General features: G+C 32.0%; 17 non-coding genes across 17 annotated transcripts; all 17 read left to right on the top strand.

Moving 5' to 3' along the window:
* Positions 1-432: 432 nt before the first annotated feature.
* Positions 433-505, top strand: TRNAV-AAC (transfer RNA valine (anticodon AAC)). The gene has a single exon. It is a non-coding gene; the product is annotated as a tRNA-Val (tRNA).
* A 650-nt stretch (positions 506-1,155) lies between these two features.
* On the top strand, positions 1,156-1,228 carry TRNAV-AAC (transfer RNA valine (anticodon AAC)). The gene has a single exon. It is a non-coding gene; the product is annotated as a tRNA-Val (tRNA).
* Positions 1,229-2,097: 869 nt separating this feature from the next.
* Positions 2,098-2,170, top strand: TRNAV-CAC (transfer RNA valine (anticodon CAC)). Its single transcript has one exon. It is a non-coding gene; the product is annotated as a tRNA-Val (tRNA).
* Positions 2,171-2,599: 429 nt separating this feature from the next.
* On the top strand, positions 2,600-2,672 carry TRNAV-AAC (transfer RNA valine (anticodon AAC)). Its single transcript has one exon. It is a non-coding gene; the product is annotated as a tRNA-Val (tRNA).
* A 148-nt stretch (positions 2,673-2,820) lies between these two features.
* TRNAV-CAC (transfer RNA valine (anticodon CAC)) lies at positions 2,821-2,893 on the top strand. The gene has a single exon. It is a non-coding gene; the product is annotated as a tRNA-Val (tRNA).
* A 650-nt stretch (positions 2,894-3,543) lies between these two features.
* Positions 3,544-3,616, top strand: TRNAV-CAC (transfer RNA valine (anticodon CAC)). Its single transcript has one exon. It is a non-coding gene; the product is annotated as a tRNA-Val (tRNA).
* Positions 3,617-4,050: 434 nt separating this feature from the next.
* Positions 4,051-4,123, top strand: TRNAV-AAC (transfer RNA valine (anticodon AAC)). Its single transcript has one exon. It is a non-coding gene; the product is annotated as a tRNA-Val (tRNA).
* Positions 4,124-4,771: 648 nt separating this feature from the next.
* Positions 4,772-4,844, top strand: TRNAV-AAC (transfer RNA valine (anticodon AAC)). Its single transcript has one exon. It is a non-coding gene; the product is annotated as a tRNA-Val (tRNA).
* Positions 4,845-5,495: 651 nt separating this feature from the next.
* On the top strand, positions 5,496-5,568 carry TRNAV-AAC (transfer RNA valine (anticodon AAC)). Its single transcript has one exon. It is a non-coding gene; the product is annotated as a tRNA-Val (tRNA).
* A 648-nt stretch (positions 5,569-6,216) lies between these two features.
* On the top strand, positions 6,217-6,289 carry TRNAV-AAC (transfer RNA valine (anticodon AAC)). Its single transcript has one exon. It is a non-coding gene; the product is annotated as a tRNA-Val (tRNA).
* Positions 6,290-7,159: 870 nt separating this feature from the next.
* On the top strand, positions 7,160-7,232 carry TRNAV-CAC (transfer RNA valine (anticodon CAC)). Its single transcript has one exon. It is a non-coding gene; the product is annotated as a tRNA-Val (tRNA).
* A 1,592-nt stretch (positions 7,233-8,824) lies between these two features.
* On the top strand, positions 8,825-8,897 carry TRNAV-CAC (transfer RNA valine (anticodon CAC)). The gene has a single exon. It is a non-coding gene; the product is annotated as a tRNA-Val (tRNA).
* Positions 8,898-9,327: 430 nt separating this feature from the next.
* TRNAV-AAC (transfer RNA valine (anticodon AAC)) lies at positions 9,328-9,400 on the top strand. The gene has a single exon. It is a non-coding gene; the product is annotated as a tRNA-Val (tRNA).
* Positions 9,401-10,270: 870 nt separating this feature from the next.
* On the top strand, positions 10,271-10,343 carry TRNAV-CAC (transfer RNA valine (anticodon CAC)). The gene has a single exon. It is a non-coding gene; the product is annotated as a tRNA-Val (tRNA).
* A 1,591-nt stretch (positions 10,344-11,934) lies between these two features.
* TRNAV-CAC (transfer RNA valine (anticodon CAC)) lies at positions 11,935-12,007 on the top strand. The gene has a single exon. It is a non-coding gene; the product is annotated as a tRNA-Val (tRNA).
* Positions 12,008-12,437: 430 nt separating this feature from the next.
* Positions 12,438-12,510, top strand: TRNAV-CAC (transfer RNA valine (anticodon CAC)). The gene has a single exon. It is a non-coding gene; the product is annotated as a tRNA-Val (tRNA).
* An 868-nt stretch (positions 12,511-13,378) lies between these two features.
* Positions 13,379-13,451, top strand: TRNAV-CAC (transfer RNA valine (anticodon CAC)). Its single transcript has one exon. It is a non-coding gene; the product is annotated as a tRNA-Val (tRNA).
* Positions 13,452-13,745: the final 294 nt, after the last annotated feature.

Genomic DNA, 13,745 nt, shown 5'->3' with positions numbered 1-13,745 from the left:
TATTTTGTTACCTAAACACTTTGAATTCAATAATTTATATTTTGATAACTATCTACTGTTGCATTGCTCAATGAAAAAGTAAGCAAAAAAATCATATTGCAGAATATCAAAAGTCAATTTCCCTTCTACCATGCATATTGGATGGTGTTGCATTCATGAAATACCTGTAGTGTAGAGTTATTCACATTTACCCAATATGTATAAGGTCCCCCTTCAAAATTGGTTAAAAATACATTAAAAAAAGATTTTTTAGTAAATACAATGATCAGAATTGATAATAAGTGAATGTGTCCTCTTGAAATGCAAAGAGGAAAAATAGCGTCAAAATTATTAGAAAATAGGGAAAAAAAGTTTAGAAAAAATTATATTTCTAAGAAAAGCATGTGTCATTTGTACTTCCAGACTAGATAGTGACAGGATCCACAAGAGTCAGTTTCTGTAGTGTAGTGGTTATCACGTTTGCCTAACACGCGAAAGGTCCCCAGTTCGAAACTGGGCAGAAACTATCTTTTAGCTTTAGAATTTTAAAACAATGAATTTTTGGGTAAAATGCTCAATAAAAATACAATCAGATAAAAAGTTTATTTTAGCATGCCATACTGAATGTCAAAGATCATTTCTTATTGGATGATGGTCGCAAATTTTTCATGTAGTATATGTAGCGTAGTGATTTCATGTTTGCCTCACACGCGAAAGCTCCCCAGTTCGAAACTGGGCAGAAACATATTTTGTTACCTAAACACTTTGAATTCAATAATTTATATTTTGATAACTATCTACTGTTGCATTGCTCAATGAAAAAGCAAGCAAAAAAATAATATTGCAGAATATCAAAAGTCAATTTCCCTTCTACCATGCATATTGGATGGTGTTGCATTCATCAAATACCTGTAGTGTAGAGTTATTCACATTTACCCAATATGCATAAGGTCCCCCTTCAAAATTGGTCAGAAATACATTAAAAAAGATTTTTTTAGTAAATACAATGATCAGAATTGATAATAAGTGAATGTGTCCTCTTGAAATGCAAAGTGGAAAAATAGCGTCAAAATTATTAGAAAATAGGAAAAAAAGTTTAGAAAAAATTATATTTCTAAGAATAGCATGTGTCATTTGTACTTCCAGACTAGATAGTGATGGGATCCACGAGAGTCAGTTTCTGTAGTGTAGTGGTTATCACGTTCACCTAACACGCGAAAGGTCCCCAGTTCGATACTGGGCAGAAACAATCTTTTAGCTTTAGAATTTTAAAACAATGAATTTTTGGGTAAAATGCTCAATAAAAATACAATCAGATAAAAAGTTTATTTTAGCATGCCATACTGAATGTCAAAGATCTTTTTTTATTGGATGGCGGTCGCAACTTTTTCATGTAGTATCTGTAGTGTAGTGATTTCATGTTTGCCTCACATGTGAAAGGTCCCCAGTTCGAAATTGGCAGAAACATATTTTGTTACCTAAACACTTTGAATTCAATAATTTATATTTTGATAACTATATACTGTTGCATTGCTCAATGAAAAAGCAAGCAAAAAAATCATATTGCAGAATATCAAAAGTCAATTTCCCTTCTACCATGCATATTGGATGGTGTTGCATTCATGAGGTACCTGTAGTGTAGTATTATTCACATTTAGCCAATATGCATAAGGTTCCCCTTCAAAATTGGTCAGAAATACATTAAAAATAGATTTTTTTATTAAATACAATGATCAGAACTATTAATAAGTGAATGTGTCCTCTTGAAATGCAAAGTGGAAAAAATAGCATAGAAATTATTAGAAAATAGAAAAATAAGTTTAGAAAAAAAAATTCTAAGAAAACGGTTTGCCAATGGTACTTCCCGACTCGATAGTGATGAGATCTTCAAAAGTCAGTTTCTGTATTGTAGTGGTTATCACATTCGCCTAAAACACAAAAGGTCCCCAGTTCGAAACTGGGCAGAAATATGCTGTTATCTTTAGAATTTTAAAACAAGGGATTTTTGGTTGAAATGCCAAATAAAAATGCAATCATATAAAAAGTTTATTTCAGAATGCCATAATGTATGTCAAAGATCATTTTTTATTGGATGGCGGGAGATGCTGTTTCCATGTAGTTTCTGTAGTGTAGTGGTTATCACGTTCGCCTCACACGCGAAAGGTCCCCAGTTTGAAACTGGGCAGAAGCATATTTTGTTACCTAAACACTTTGAATTCAATAATTTATATTTTGATAACTATATACTGTTGCATTGCTCAATGAAAAAGCAAGCAACAATCATATTACAGAATATCAAAAGTCAATTTCCTTTCTACCATGCATATTGGATGGTGTTGCATTCATGAAATACCTGTAGTGTAGAGTTATTCACATTTACCCAATATGCATAAGGTCCCCCTTCAAAATTGGTCAGAAATACATTAAAAAATATTTTTGTAGTAAATACAATGATCAGAATTGATAATAAGTGAATGTGTCCTCTTGAAATGCAAAGTGGAAAAATAGCGTCAAAATTATTAGAAAATAGGAAAAAAAGTTTAGAAAAAATTATATTTCTAAGAAAAGCATGTGTCATTTGTACTTCCAGACTAGATAGTGATGGGGACCACGAGAGTCAGTTTCTGTAGTGTAGTGGTTAACACGTTCGCCTAACACGCGAAAGGTCCCCAGTTCGAAACTGGGCAGAAACTATCTTTTAGCTTTAGAATTTTAAAACAATGAATTTTTGGGTAAAATGCTCAATAAAAATACAATCAGATAAAAAGTTTATTTCAGAATGCCATAATGTATGTCAAAGATCATTTTTTATTGGATGGCGGGAGAGTCTGTTTCCATGTAGTTTCTGTAGTGTAGTGGTTATCACGTTCGCCTCACACGCGAAAGGTCCCCAGTTCGAAATTGGGCAGAAACATATTTTGTTACCTAAACACTTTGAATTCAATAATTTATATTTTGATAACTATCTACTGTTGCATTGCTCAATGAAAAAGCAAGCAAAAAAATCATATTGCAGAATATCAAAAGTCAATTTCCCTTCTACCATGCATATTGGATGGTGTTGCATTCATGAAATACCTGTAGTGTAGAGTTATTCACATTTACCCAATATGCATAAGGTCCCCCTTCAAAATTGGTCAGAAATACATTAAAAATAGATTTTTTTATTAAATACAATGATCAGAACTATTAATAAGTGAATGTGTCCTCTTGAAATGCAAAGTGGAAAAAATAGCATAGAAATTATTAGAAAATAGAAAAATAAGTTTAGAAAAAAATTTCTAAGAAAACGGTTTGCCAATGGTACTTCCCGACTCGATAGTGATGAGATCTTCAAAAGTCAGTTTCTGTATTGTAGTGGTTATCACATGCGCCTAAAACACAAAAGGTCCCCAGTTCGAAACTGGGCAGAAATATGCTGTTATATTTAGAATTTTAAAACAAGGGATTTTTGGTTGAAATGCCAAATAAAAATGCAATCATATAAAAAGTTTATTTCAGAATGCTATAATGTATGTCAAAGATCATTTTTTATTGGATGGCGGGAGAGTCTGTTTCCATGTAGTTTCTGTAGTGTAGTGGTTATCACGTTCGCCTCACACGCGAAAGGTCCCCAGTTCGAAACTGGGCAGAAACATATTTTGTTACCTAAACACTTTGAATTCAATAATTTATATTTTGATAACTATCTACTGTTGCATTGCTCAATGAAAAAGCAAGCAAAAAAATCATATTGCAGAATATCAAAAGTCAATTTCCCTTCTACCATGCATATTGGATAGTGTTGCATTCATGAAATACCTGTAGTGTAGAGTTATTCACATTTACCCAACATGCATAAGGACCCCCTTCAAAATTTGTCAGAAATACATTAAAAAAAAGGTTTTTTTTATTAAATACAATGATCAGAATTGATAAGAAGTGAATGTGTCCTCTTGAAATGCAAAGTGGAAAAATAGCGTCAAAATTATTAGAAAATAGGAAAAAAAGTTTAGAAAAAATTATATTTCTAAGAAAAGCATGTGTCATTTGTACTTCCAGACTAGATAGTGATAGGATCTATGAGATTCAGTTTCTGTAGTGTAGTGGTTATCACGTTCACCTAACACGCGAAAGATCCCCAGTTCGAAACTGGGCAGAAACAATCTTTTAGCTTTAGAATTTTAAAACAATGAATTTTTGGGTAAAATGCTCAATAAAAATACAATCAGATAAAAAGTTTATTTTAGCATGCCAGACTGAATGTCAAAGATCATTTCTTATTGGATGATGGTCGCAAATTTTTCATGTAATATCTGTAGCGTAGTGATTTCATGTTTGCCTCACACGCGAAAGGTCCCCAGTTCGAAATTGGAAGAAACATATTTTGTTACCTAAACACTTTGAATTCAATAATTTATATTTTGGTAACTATATACTGTTGCATTGCTCAATGAAAAAGCAAGCAAAAAATCATATTGCAGAATATCAAAAGTCAATTTCCCGTCTACCATGCATATTGGATAGTGTTGCAATCATGAAGTACCTGTAGTGTAGTATTATTCACATTTAGCCAATATGCATAAGGTTCCCCTTCAAAATTGGTCAAAAATACATTAAAAAAAGATTTTTTAGTAAATACAATGATCAGAATTGATAATAAGTGAATGTGTCCTCTTGAAATGCAAAGTGGAAAAATAGCGTCAAAATTATTAGAAAATAGGAAAAAAAGTTTAGAAAAAATTATATGTCTAAGAAAAGCATGTGTCATTTGTACTTCCAGACTAGATAGTGATAGGATCTACGAGATTCAGTTTCTGTAGTGTAGTGGTTATCACGTTCACCTAACACGCGAAAGATCCCCAGTTCGAAACTGGGCAGAAACAATCTTTTAGCTTTAGAATTTTAAAACAATGAATTTTTGGGTAAAATGCTCAATAAAAATACAATCAGATAAAAAGTTTATTTTAGCATGCCATACTGAATGTCAAAGATCATTTCTTATTGGATGATGGTCGCAAATTTTTCATGTAGTATCTGTAGCGTAGTGATTTCATGTTCGCCTCACACGCGAAAGGTCCCCAGTTCGAAACTGGGCAGAAACATATTTTGTTACCTAAACACTTTGAATTCAATAATTTATATTTTGATAACTATCTACTGTTGCATTGCTCAATGAAAAAGTAAGCAAAAAAATCATATTGCAGAATATCAAAAGTCAATTTCCCTTCTACCATGCATATTGGATGGTGTTGCATTCATGAAATACCTGTAGTGTAGAGTTATTCACATTTACCCAATATGCATAAGGTCCCCCTTCAAAATTGGTCAAAAATACATTAAAAAAAGATTTTTTAGTAAATACAATGATCAGAATTGATAATAAGTGAATGTGTCCTCTTGAAATGCAAAGAGGAAAAATAGCGTCAAAATTATTAGAAAATAGGGAAAAAAAGTTTAGAAAAAATTATATTTCTAAGAAAAGCATGTGTCATTTGTACTTCCAGACTAGATAGTGATAGGATCCACAAGAGTCAGTTTCTGTAGTGTAGTGGTTATCACGTTTGCCTAACACGCGAAAGGTCCCCAGTTCGAAACTGGGCAGAAACTATCTTTTAGCTTTAGAATTTTAAAACAATGAATTTTTGGGTAAAATGCTCAATAAAAATACAATCAGATAAAAAGTTTATTTTAGCATGCCATACTGAATGTCAAAGATCATTTCTTATTGGATGATGGTCGCAAATTTTTCATGTAGTATATGTAGCGTAGTGATTTCATGTTTGCCTCACACGCGAAAGGTCCCCAGTTCGAAATTGGCAGAAACATATTTTGTTACCTAAACACTTTGAATTCAATAATTTATATTTTGATAACTATCTACTGTTGCATTGCTCAATGAAAAAGCAAGCAAAAATCATATTGCAGAATATCAAAAGTCAATTTCCCTTCTACCATGCATATTGGATGGTGTTGCATTCATGAAATACCTGTAGTGTAGAGTTATTCACATTTACCCAATATGCATAAGGTCCCCCTTCAAAATTGGTCAGAAATACATTAAAAACATTTTTTTTAGTAAATACAATGATCAGAATTGATAATAAGTGAATGTGTCCTCTTGAAATGCAAAGTGGAAAAAAAGCGTCAAAATTATTAGAAAATAGGAAAAAAAAGTTTAGAAAAAATTATATTTCTAAGAAAAGCATGTGTCATTTGTAATTCCAGACTAGATAGTGATGAGATCCACGAGAGTCAGTTTCTGTAGTGTAGTGGTTATCACATTCGCCTAACACGCGAAAGGTCCCCAGTTCGAAACTGGGCAGAAACAATCTTTTAGCTTTAGAATTTTAAAACAATGAATTTTTGGGTAAAATGCTCAATAAAAATACAATCAGATAAAAAGTTTATTTTAGCATGCCATACTGAATGTCAAAGATCATTTTTTATTGGATGGCGGTCGCAAATTTTTCATGTAGTATCTGTAGTGTAGTGATTTCATGTTTGCCTCACATGTGAAAGGTCCCCAGTTCGAAATTGGCAGAAACATATTTTGTTACCTAAACACTTTGAATTCAATAATTTATATTTTGATAACTATATACTGTTGCATTGCTCAATGAAAAAGCAAGCAAAAAAATCATATTGCAGAATATCAAAAGTCAATTTCCCTTCTACCATGCATATTGGATGGTGTTGCATTCATGAGGTACCTGTAGTGTAGTATTATTCACATTTAGCCAATATGCATAAGGTTCCCCTTCAAAATTGGTCAGAAATACATTAAAAATAGATTTTTTTTATTAAATACAATGATCAGAACTATTAATAAGTGAATGTGTCCTCTTGAAATGCAAAGTGGAAAAAATAGCATAGAAATTATTAGAAAATAGAAAAATAAGTTTAGAAAAAAAAATTCTAAGAAAACGGTTTGCCAATGGTACTTCCCGACTCGATAGTGATGAGATCTTCAAAAGTCAGTTTCTGTATTGTAGTGGTTATCACATTCGCCTAAAACACAAAAGGTCCCCAGTTCGAAACTGGGCAGAAATATGCTGTTATCTTTAGAATTTTAAAACAAGGGATTTTTGGTTGAAATGCCAAATAAAAATGCAATCATATAAAAAGTTTATTTCAGAATGAAATAATGTATGTCAAAAATCATTTGTTATTGGATGGCGGGAGATACTGTTTCCATGTAGTTTCTGTAGTGTAGTGGTTATCACGTTTGCCTCACATGCGAAAGGTCCCCAGTTCAAAACTGGGCAGAAACATATTTTGTTACCTAAACACTTTGAATTCAATAATTTATATTTTGATAACTATCTACTGTTGCATTGCTCAATGACAAAGTAAGCAAAAAAATCATATTGCAGAATATCAAAAGTCAATTTCCCCGTCTACCATGCATATTGGATAGTGTTGCAATCATGAAGTACCTGTAGTGTAGTATTATTCACATTTAGCCAATATGCATAAGGATCCCCTTCAAAATTGGTCAGAATTACATTAAAAATAGATTTTTTTAAAATACTATGATCAGAACTATTAATAAGTGAATGTGTCCTCTTGAAATGCAAAGTGAAAAAGATAGCATAGAAATTATTAGAAAATAGAAAAATAAGTTTAGAAAAAAAAATTCTAAGAAAACGGTTTGCCAATGGTACTTCCCGACTCGATAGTGATGAGATCTTCAAAAGTCAGTTTCTGTATTGTAGTGGTTATCACATGCGCCTAAAACACAAAAGGTCCCCAGTTCGAAACTGGGCAAAGATATGCTGTTATCTTTAGAATTTTAAAACAAGGGATTTTTGGTTGAAATGCCAAATAAAAATGCAATCATATAAAAAGTTTATTTCAGAATGCCATAATGTATGTCAAAGATAATTTTTTTACTGGATGGCGGTAGATTCTGTTTCTATGTAATTCCTGTAGTGTAGTGGTTATCACGCTCGCCTCACATGCGAAAGGTCACCAGTTCGAAACTGGGCAGAAACAATCTTTTAGCTTTAGAATTTTAAAACAATGAATTTTTGGGTAAAATGCTCAATAAAAATACAATCAGATAAAAAGTTTATTTTAGCATGCCATATTGAATGTCAAAGATCATTTTTTATTGGATGGTGGTCGCAAATTTTTCATGTAGTATCTGTAGTGTAGTGATTTCATGTTTGCCTCACATGTGAAAGGTCCCCAGTTCGAAATTGGCAGAAACATATTTTGTTACCTAAACACTTTGAATTCAATAATTTATATTTTGATAACTATATACTGTTGCATTGCTCAATGAAAAAGCAAGCAAAAAAATCATATTGCAGAATATCAAAAGTCAATTTCCCTTCTACCATGCATATTGGATGGTGTTGCATTCATGAGGTACCTGTAGTGTAGTATTATTCACATTTAGCCAATATGCATAAGGTTCCCCTTCAAAATTGGTCAGAAATACATTAAAAATAGATTTTTTTATTAAATACAATGATCAGAACTATTAATAAGTGAATGTGTCCTCTTGAAATGCAAAGTGGAAAAAATAGCATAGAAATTATTAGAAAATAGAAAAATAAGTTTAGAAAAAAAAATTCTAAGAAAACGGTTTGCCAATGGTACTTCCCGACTCGATAGTGATGAGATCTTCAAAAGTCAGTTTCTGTATTGTAGTGGTTATCACATTCGCCTAAAACACAAAAGGTCCCCAGTTCGAAACTGGGCAGAATATGCTGTTATCTTTAGAATTTTAAAACAAGGGATTTTTGGTTGAAATGCCAAATAAAAATGCAATCATATAAAAAGTTTATTTCAGAATGCCATAATGTATGTCAAAGATCATTTTTTATTGGATGGCGGGAGATGCTGTTTCCATGTAGTTTCTGTAGTGTAGTGGTTATCACGTTCGCCTCACACGCGAAAGGTCCCCAGTTTGAAACTGGGCAGAAGCATATTTTGTTACCTAAACACTTTGAATTCAATAATTTATATTTTGATAACTATCTACTGTTGCATTGCTCAATGAAAAAGCAAGCAAAAATCATATTGCAGAATATCAAAAGTCAATTTCCCTTCTACCATGCATATTGGATGGTGTTGCATTCATGAAATACCTGTAGTGTAGAGTTATTCACATTTACCCAATATGCATAAGGTCCCCCTTCAAAATTGGTCAGAAATACATTAAAAAAATTTTTTTTAGTAAATACAATGATCAGAATTGATAATAAGTGAATGTGTCCTCTTGAAATGCAAAGTGGAAAAAAAGCGTCAAAATTATTAGAAAATAGGAAAAAAAAGTTTAGAAAAAATTATATTTCTAAGAAAAGCATGTGTCATTTGTAATTCCAGACTAGATAGTGATGAGATCCACGAGAGTCAGTTTCTGTAGTGTAGTGGTTATCACATTCGCCTAACACGCGAAAGGTCCCCAGTTCAAAACTGGGCAGAAACAATCTTTTAGCTTTAGAATTTTAAAACAATGAATTTTTGGGTAAAATGCTCAATAAAAATACAATCAGATAAAAAGTTTATTTTAGCATGCCATACTGAATGTCAAAGATCATTTTTTATTGGATGGCGGTCGCAAATTTTTCATGTAGTATCTGTAGTGTAGTGATTTCATGTTTGCCTCACATGTGAAAGGTCCCCAGTTCGAAATTGGCAGAAACATATTTTGTTACCTAAACACTTTGAATTCAATAATTTATATTTTGATAACTATATACTGTTGCATTGCTCAATGAAAAAGCAAGCAAAAAAATCATATTGCAGAATATCAAAAGTCAATTTCCCTTCTACCATGCATATTGGATGGTGTTGCATTCATGAGGTACCTTTAGTGTAGTATTATTCACATTTAGCCAATATGCATAAGGTTCCCCTTCAAAATTGGTCAGAAATACATTAAAAATAGATTTTTTTTATTAAATACAATGATCAGAACTATTAATAAGTGAATGTGTCCTCTTGAAATGCAAAGTGGAAAAAATAGCATAGAAATTATTAGAAAATAGAAAAATAAGTTTAGAAAAAAAAATTCTAAGAAAACGGTTTGCCAATGGTACTTCCCGACTCGATAGTGATGAGATCTTCAAAAGTCAGTTTCTGTATTGTAGTGGTTATCACATTCGCCTAAAACACAAAAGGTCCCCAGTTCGAAACTGGGCAGAAATATGCTGTTATCTTTAGAATTTTAAAACAAGGGATTTTTGGTTGAAATGCCAAATAAAAATGCAATCATATAAAAAGTTTATTTCAGAATGAAATAATGTATGTCAAAAATCATTTGTTATTGGATGGCGGGAGATGCTGTTTCCATGTAGTTTCTGTAGTGTAGTGGTTATCATGTTCGCCTCACATGCGAAAGGTCCCCAGTTCAAAACTGGGCAGAAACATATTTTGTTACCTAAACACTTTGAATTCAATAATTTATATTTTGATAACTATCTACTGTTGCATTGCTCAATGACAAAGTAAGCAAAAAAATCATATTGCAGAATATCAAAAGTCAATTTCCCGTCTACCATGCATATTGGATAGTGTTGCAATCATGAAGTACCTGTAGTGTAGTATTATTCACATTTAGCCAATATGCATAAGGATCCCCTTCAAAATTGGTCAGAATTACATTAAAAATAGATTTTTTTAAAATACTATGATCAGAACTATTAATAAGTGAATGTGTCCTCTTGAAATGCAAAGTGAAAAAGATAGCATAGAAATTATTAGAAAATAGAAAAATAAGTTTAGAAAAAAAAATTCTAAGAAAACGGTTTGCCAATGGTACTTCCCGACTCGATAGTGATGAGATCTTCAAAAGTCAGTTTCTGTATTGTAGTGGTTATCACATGCGCCTAAAACACAAAAGGTCCCCAGTTCGAAACTGGGCAAAGATATGCTGTTATCTTTAGAATTTTAAAACAAGGGATTTTTGGTTGAAATGCCAAATAAAAATGCAATCATATAAAAAGTTTATTTCAGAATGCCATAATGTATGTCAAAGATAATTTTTTTACTGGATGGCGGTAGATTCTGTTTCCATGTAATTCCTGTAGTGTAGTGGTTATCACGCTCGCCTCACACGCGAAAGGTCACCAGTTCGAAACTGGGCAGAAACAATCTTTTAGCTTTAGAATTTTAAAACAATGAATTTTTGGGTAAAATGCTCAATAAAAATACAATCAGATAAAAAGTTTATTTTAGCATGCCATACTGAATGTCAAAGATCATTTTTTATTGGATGGTGGTCGCAAATTTTTCATGTAGTATCTGTAGTGTAGTGATTTCATGTTTGCCTCACATGTGAAAGGTCCCCAGTTCGAAATTGGCAGAAACATATTTTGTTACCTAAACACTTTGAATTCAATAATTTATATTTTGATAACTATATACTGTTGCATTGCTCAATGAAAAAGCAAGCAAAAAAATCATATTGCAGAATATCAAAAGTCAATTTCCCTTCTACCATGCATATTGGATGGTGTTGCATTCATGAGGTACCTGTAGTGTAGTATTATTCACATTTAGCCAATATGCATAAGGTTCCCCTTCAAAATTGGTCAGAAATACATTAAAAATAGATTTTTTTATTAAATACAATGATCAGAACTATTAATAAGTGAATGTGTCCTCTTGAAATATAAAGTGGAAAAAATAGCATAGAAATTATTAGAAAATAGAAAAATAAGTTTAGAAAAAAAAATTCTAAGAAAACGGTTTGCCAATGGTACTTCCCGACTCGATAGTGATGAGATCTTCAAAAGTCAGTTTCTGTATTGTAGTGGTTATCACATTCGCCTAAAACACAAAAGGTCCCCAGTTCGAAACTGGGCAGAATATGCTGTTATCTTTAGAATTTTAAAACAAGGGATTTTTGGTTGAAATGCCAAATAAAAATGCAATCATATAAAAAGTTTATTTCAGAATGCCATAATGTATGTCAAAGATCATTTTTTATTGGATGGCGGGAGATGCTGTTTCCATGTAGTTTCTGTAGTGTAGTGGTTATCACGTTCGCCTCACACGCAAAAGGTCCCCAGTTTGAAACTGGGCAGAAGCATATTTTGTTACCTAAACACTTTGAATTCAATAATTTATATTTTGATAACTATATACTGTTGCATTGCTCAATGAAAAAGCAAGCAACAATCATATTGCAGAATATCAAAAGTCAATTTCCTTTCTACCATGCATATTGGATGGTGTTGCATTCATGAAATACCTGTAGTGTAGAGTTATTCACATTTACCCAATATGCATAAGGTCCCCCTTCAAAATTGGTCAGAAATACATTAAAAAAATATTTTTGTAGTAAATACAATGATCAGAATTGATAATAAGTGAATGTGTCCTCTTGAAATGCAAAGTGGAAAAATAGCGTCAAAATTATTAGAAAATAGGAAAAAAAGTCTAGAAAAAATTATATTTCTAAGAAAAGCATGTGTCATTTGTACTTCCAGACTAGATAGTGATGGGGACCACGAGAGTCAGTTTCTGTAGTGTAGTGGTTAACACGTTTGCCTCACACGTGAAAGGTCCCCAGTTCGAAACTGGGCAGAAACAATCTTTTAGCTTTAGAATTTTAAAACAATGAATTTTTGGGTAAAATGCTCAATAAAAATACAATCAGATAAAAAGTTTATTTTAGCATGCCATACTGAATGTCAAAGATCATTTTTTTATTGGATGGTGGTCGCAAATTTTTCATGTAGTATCTGTAGTGTAGTGATTTCATGTTTGCCTCACATGTGAAAGGTCCCCAGTTCGAAATTGGCAGAAACATATTTTGTTACCTAAACACTTTGAATTCAATAATTTATATTTTGATAACTATATACTGTTGCATTGCTCAATGAAAAAGCAAGCAAAAAAATCATATTGCAGAATATCAAAAGTCAATTTCCCTTCTACCATGCATATTGGATGGTGTTGCATTCATGAGGTACCTGTAGTGTAGTATTATTCACATTTAGCCAATATGCATAAGGTTCCCCTTCAAAATTGGTCAGAAATACATTAAAAATAGATTTTTTTATTAAATACAATGATCAGAACTATTAATAAGTGAATGTGTCCTCTTGAAATGCAAAGTGGAAAAAATAGCATAGAAATTATTAGAAAATAGAAAAATAAGTTTAAAAAAAAATTCTAAGAAAACGGTTTGCCAATGGTACTTCCCGACTCGATAGTGATGAGATCTTCAAAAGTCAGTTTCTGTATTGTAGTGGTTATCACATTCGCCTAAAACACAAAAGGTCCCCAGTTCGAAACTGGGCAGAAATATGCTGTTATCTTTAGAATTTTAAAACAAGGGATTTTTGGTTGAAATGCCAAATAAAAATGCAATCATATAAAAAGTTTATTTCAGAATGCCATAATGTATGTCAAAGATCATTTTTTATTGGATGGCGGGAGATGCTGTTTCCATGTAGTTTCTGTAGTGTAGTGGTTATTACGTTCGCCTCACACGCGAAAGGTCCCCAGTTCGAAACTGGGCAGAAACATATTTTGTTACCTAAACACTTTGAATTCAATAATTTATATTTTGGTAACTATATACTGTTGCATTGCTCATTAAAAAAGCAAGCAAAAAATCATATTGCAGAATATCAAAAGTCAATTTCCCGTCTACCATGCATATTGGATAGTGTTGCAATCATGAAGTACCTGTAGTGTAGTATTATTCACATTTAGCCAATATGCATAAGGTTTCCCTTCAAAATTGGTCAGAAATACATTAAAAATAGATTTTTTTTAAATACAATGATCAGAACTATTAATAAGTGAATGTGTCCTCT

The sequence above is a fragment of the Pseudophryne corroboree genome, chromosome 4 (genome assembly GCF_028390025.1).
Source record: "Pseudophryne corroboree isolate aPseCor3 chromosome 4, aPseCor3.hap2, whole genome shotgun sequence".
NCBI classification, from domain to species: domain Eukaryota; kingdom Metazoa; phylum Chordata; class Amphibia; order Anura; family Myobatrachidae; genus Pseudophryne; species Pseudophryne corroboree.
The sequence above is the reverse complement of the archived record's forward strand: the minus strand, read 5'-3'. Positions and strand labels throughout refer to the sequence as shown.